The sequence below is a fragment of the Mandrillus leucophaeus genome, unplaced genomic scaffold, assembly GCF_000951045.1.
Source record: "Mandrillus leucophaeus isolate KB7577 unplaced genomic scaffold, Mleu.le_1.0 Scaffold196, whole genome shotgun sequence".
Taxonomy (NCBI): domain Eukaryota; kingdom Metazoa; phylum Chordata; class Mammalia; order Primates; family Cercopithecidae; genus Mandrillus; species Mandrillus leucophaeus.
The window spans coordinates 2987859-2993402 of record NW_012101987.1 but is presented as its reverse complement, the minus strand read 5'-3'; the positions used below and the strand labels follow the sequence as shown (position 1 = coordinate 2993402).

The 5544-nt window shown below is 36.0% G+C and overlaps 1 pseudogene across 1 annotated transcript in view; it reads left to right on the top strand.

Moving 5' to 3' along the window:
- LOC105538626 overlaps nucleotides 1-5544 on the top strand; it is a 146485-nt pseudogene that overhangs the window by 130439 nt on the left and 10502 nt on the right. Inside the window, exons 9-10 of the transcript XR_001005938.1 lie at nucleotides 3462-4158; nucleotides 4523-4858. The product of XR_001005938.1 is annotated as a zinc finger protein 430-like (transcript). The remainder of the gene's footprint in view (nucleotides 1-3461; nucleotides 4159-4522; nucleotides 4859-5544) is intronic.

Here is a 5544-nt window from a genome sequence, read left to right as displayed (position 1 = left end):
ACTCTGTTGCCCAGGCTGGAGTGTGATAGCACGATCTCAGCTCACTGCAACCTCCACCTCCCGGGTTCAAGCCATTCTCCTGTCTCAGCCTCTTGAGTAGCTGGGATTACAGGCGCATGCTGCCACGCCTGGCTAATTTTTTGTTTTTTTAGTAGAGATGGGGTTTCACCCTGTTCCCCAGGCTGGACTTGAACTCCTGAGCTCAGGCAATCCACCCACCTTGGCCTCCGAAAGTGCTAGGATTACAAGGTGAGCCACCATGCCCAGCCATGTGATCAATTTTAGAGTAAGTGCCATGTGGAACTTAGAAGAATGTGCATTGTGTTGTTTGTGGCTGAGTTCAAGCCTTATTACTTTTCTGTCTCAATGATCTGTCTAATATTAACAGAGGGGCATTAAAGTCTCTCACTATTATTATATGGAAGTCTAAGTCTCTTTATAGTTCTCTAAGAATGTGTTTTATGAATCCGGGTGCTCCTTGAATTGATCTCTTTACTATTATGTAATGCACTTCTTTGTCTTTTTTGACCTTTGTTGATTTAAAGTTTGTTTTGTCAGAAACTATGATTGCAGGCCGGGCGTGGTGGCTCACGCCTGTAATCCCAGCACTTTGGGAGGCCAAGGCAGGCAGATCGTGAGGTCAGGAGATCGAGACAATCCTGGCTAACACAGTGAAACCCTGTCTCTACTAAAAATACAAAAAATTACCTGAGAGTGGTGGCGGGCGCCTGTAGTCCCAGCTACTCGGGAGGCTGAGGCAGGAGAATGGTATGAACCCAGGAGGCGGAACTTGCAGTGAGCTGAGATCACACCACTGCACTCCAACTGGGCAACAGAGTGAGGCACCGTCTCAAAAATAAAAAAGGAACTATGATTGCAACCCCTGCTTTTTTTTCTGCTTTTATGTGCTTTGTCAATTTTCCTCCATTCCTTTACTTTGAGCCTACACTTGTCTTTTTATGTGAAATAGGTCTCTTGAATACAGCACACAAATGGGTCATGACTCGATCCAGCTTGCCCTTCTGTGTCTTTCAATTGAGGCATTCAACCTATTACATTTAAGGCTAATATTGTTTTTTGTGATTTTGATTCTATCCAAGTGGTGCTAGCTGCTTATTTTGCAGAGTCATTGATGTAGTTGTTTTATAGCATCGTTCATCTTTATACTTCACTGTGTTTTTGCAGTGGCTGGTAATGGTTTTTCTCTTTCCATATTTATTCCTTCTTTCACAGCTCTATCTAGTAAGGCAGGCCTGGTGGTCATGTATTCCTTCAGCATTTGCTTCTCTGAAAAGAATTTTATTTTTCTCCGCTTATGAAGACTTAGTAATGTTATTTTATTGTTTTATTTGATTCTTGTATCTTTGTTCCTCATTTTCTCTTTTTCTTTGTGTCTTTTTTATACTTATCTTGATATGCTTTTACTTCTTTCTTGTTTGTTTTGTGTATCTATACAGATATATTCTTGATGGTGTATTGGGAATTACATAAAACCTCTAAAAACTACAACAGTGTATTTTAATCTGGTAAAAAATGAACTTCAGCTGGATTCATAAATTTTTTCTCATGCCCTCAAATTTGTCATTGATGTTGCTAATCATATGTTTTGTTGTATATTCATTAACAAATGTTTATAATTATTTCTGTTCTTTTACCTTTCAAATTTTAGAGAATAATTAAAAATGTTTTTGTGCCATATTATTTTAATGCTAAGAAATTCCATTTTTGTGTATGTGCGTTTTTTTCCCCAGAAAATAATGTATATGATATAATTATTTATAAAATTATTCTGTTTAATCATATTATTTTCAGTAGAAGCAACTGCTTTCCGCATCTTTTATGTTTAGGGCATATGAAGTGCCAATATATTTTTTCAGAATTTGGTTGTTTTTGAAGGTTTTTTTCTTTTTATTTGGCAGGACTGTTATTATTCTGACTTGATAGCTATTTTTTTTTAGGACTTTGACTATATCACACAGTTTCCTTCTAGCCTGCAAAGGTTTTGTTGACAGTTGACTGACTATCTTTTAAGACTATGCTTGTAAATGGCACACCATTTTTATCTTGCAGCTCCATTCTCTTCTTGTCTGTGGCTTTTGAAATTGTGCTTATATATGTGTTTGTTATAAATATCTTTGTATGTATCCTAATTGTTTGTTGAGCTTCTTCATTTTGACATTATTTTTTCTTTCAGAATTTTTGAGTTATATTTTCTTTTGATATTTTTTACCTTTTATAATTTGTTTTTTTGCATATTTTGAATATTTTTTTCTTATCTTCAGTTTTTTCTGATTTTCTGTAGTTCTCTGTATTCCTAATTTACTCATTGAGTATTCAGTTTATTTTTAATTTTTAAAATTAGTATATACTTTTTTTTTGGTTTCTTTCTGACAATTTTATATTTTTGATAGAACCATTTTGCCCTATTTTGTATTCATTGTAATCTTTGATTAAAATTCGGGCATTAAATAAAGCTACCTGACACAATTTTTATCATGTAGCTTTCTCCTGGCATAGTCTGAAAACAATTATCTCGGATCCTGGGAGATTCTCAAACATGTTCTTAGAATGTATCTTGTCTAAAATTTTGTGTTTACATTTTAGTTAAAGGAGTTTATTTCTGCTTCATCTTAATCAGTAACCATTTGCTATATCTGTTTTCTGTCTGTTGTACTGCAGTCTCTCTGCTGCTGTAACATGTACTGTTGGTCTCAGCAGACCCAAACTGTAATTCCAAAATATACCACCATTTTTTTCAGCACTTTATGTTATGGGAGACCAGTTTCTGGAAAGGCCTCTAGTAGCAAGTAATGTAGATATATGTGCCAGTATTGTATTTGTTTACTAAAAAAGAAACCAAAAGTTAGCAATTTACGTGGAAAGGCACTATGTTATATTGGGGAGTAGGAAGAACTGTGTTGGGTAAATGTAACAGACTTTTCTTTTTCTTCTGTATCTTTGCATTCTTGTGTACTCACCTGTGTACTCACCTGGGGAAATTTACACAGTTATTTATAAGTTTTCCTCATGTATTTTGGTCAGTATGTTTTTATTATATTTATATGTCTATGAAGGATTTAGGGCCTGTGGTATTTTATTATGGCATCTTGCTTATGTAGTTTGTATAATAAAGGTTAGATTTGTAAAGTGTGTTTATCAGAGTCTAGTAAATTGAATAATTTGTTGTATTTATTTCTTGCAGCTATGTGTTCTTATTTTACCAAAGACCTTTGGCCAGAGCAAGACATAAAAGATTCTTTCCAACAAGTGATACTGAGAAGATACGGAAAATGTGAACATGAGAATTTACAATTAAGAAAAGGCTCCGCAAGTGTGGATGAGTGTAAGGTGCACAAAGAAGGTTATAATGAACTAAACCAGTGTTTGACAACTACCCAGAGCAAAATATTTCAATGTGATAAATATATAAAAGTCTTTCATGAAAATTTAAATTCAAATAGACATAAGACAAGACATACTGGAAAGAAACCTTTCAAATGTAAAAAATGTGGCAAATCGTTTTGCATGCTTTTACACCTAAGTCAACATAAAAGAATTCATATTAGAGAGAATTCTTACCGATGCGAAGAATGTGACAAAGTCTTTACGCGGTTCTCAACCCTTACTAGACACAAGAGAATTCATACTGGAGAGAAACCCTTCAAATGTAAAGAATGTGGCAAAGCTTTTAAGCACTCTTCAACCCTTACTACACATAAGATGATTCATACTGGAGAGAAACCCTACAGATGTGAAGAATGTGGCAAAGCCTTCTGCCATTCCTCACACCTTACTACACATAAGATAATTCATACTGGAGAGAAACCTTACAAATGTGAAGAATGTGGCAAAGCTTTTAACCAATCCTCAAACCTTAGGAAACATAAGATAATTCATACTGGAGAGAAACTCCACAAATGTGAAGAATGTGGCAAAGCTTTTAACCGATCCTCAAACCTTACTACACATAAGAGAATTCATACTGGAGAGAGACCCTACAAATGTGAAGAATGTGGCAAAACTTTTAACCGATCCTCAAACCTTGCTAAACATAACATAATTCATACTGGAAAGAAATCTTACAAACGTGGAGAATGTGGTAAAACCTTTAACCAGTCCTCAACTCTTACTAAACATAAGAAAATTCAGCAGGACATGGTGGCTCACGCCTGTAATCCCAGCACATTGAGAGGACGAGGCGAGCAGATCGCAAGGTCAGGAGTTTGAGACCAGCCTGGCACATGGTGAAACCCTGTCTCTACTAAAAATACAAAAATTTGCTGGGTGTGGTGGTGGGCACCTGTAATCCCAGCTACTCAGGAGGCAGAAGCAGGAGAATCATTTGAACCCAGGAGGCACAGTTTGCAGTGAGCCAAGATCGTGCCATTCTACTCCAGCCTGGGCCACAAGGCAAGACTCTGTCGCACAAAAAAAAAAAAAAGGAAAATTCATCCTGGAAAGAAACCTCATAACTGTGAAGAATATCGCAATGCTTTCAACCAGTCCTTGAATCTTATTGAAGAAAATAATTCACACTGGAGAGAAACTCTACAAATGTGAAGAATGTAGCAAAGCTTTTAACCAGTCCTCAAACTCTTACTAAGCATTAAAAAAATTCATACTGTACAGAAACCCTATGAGGGTGAAAAACATGGCAAAGCCTTCAACAAGCTTTCAATTCTTAACAGACATAAGATAATTTATACTGGAAAGAAATTCTACAAACAAGAAAGATGTGACAATGCTTTTGACAACACCTCAAACTTTTCTAACCATAAAAGAAATTATGCTGGTGAGAAATCTTAGAAATCTGAAGAATGAGACAAAGCCTTTAAATGGTTGTCACATTTGATTGTAGGTAAGATAATTCATACTAGAGAAAACACCTACATGTGTGAACAATGTGGCAAAACTTAACCAATGCTCACACCTTATTGCACAGGAAAGCATTTATACTTGAGATAAATTATACAAACATAAAGACTGAAAAAGTCATTAATATATGTTCATGTCTTAACACTAGAGAGTTCATACTTAATAAAATCATTATATGTACAATTACTGTCAAAAGATCTTTCAGAAAATACAAGCTTTTGACTAGGCATGGTGGCTCAGGCCTGTAATCCCAACACTTTGGTAGGCCAAGGCAGGTGGATCACGAGGTCAGGAGTTTGAGACCAGCCTATCCAAGATGCTGAAACCCCATCTCTACTAAAAATATAACAATTAGCCGGGCATGGTTGTGATGCATGTAATCTTACCTACTCAAGAGGCTGAGGCAGGAGAATCACTTGAACTCAGGGAGGGAGAGGTTGCAGTGAGCTGAGATTACACCACTGCACTCTAGCCTGGGCCACAGAGCAAGACAACATCAATTAAAAAAAGAAAAGAAAAGAAAAGAAAATACAAACTTCTACAGTGAAGAGTATTTATTTTGAAGATGAACATTACAAATATAAAGAGGGTTGTAGTGCCTTTATTTGTTTCATAGATCTTACTGTAGACATTTTTTGTAGAGGAAAAACTCTGAAGCAGTTTCTCACA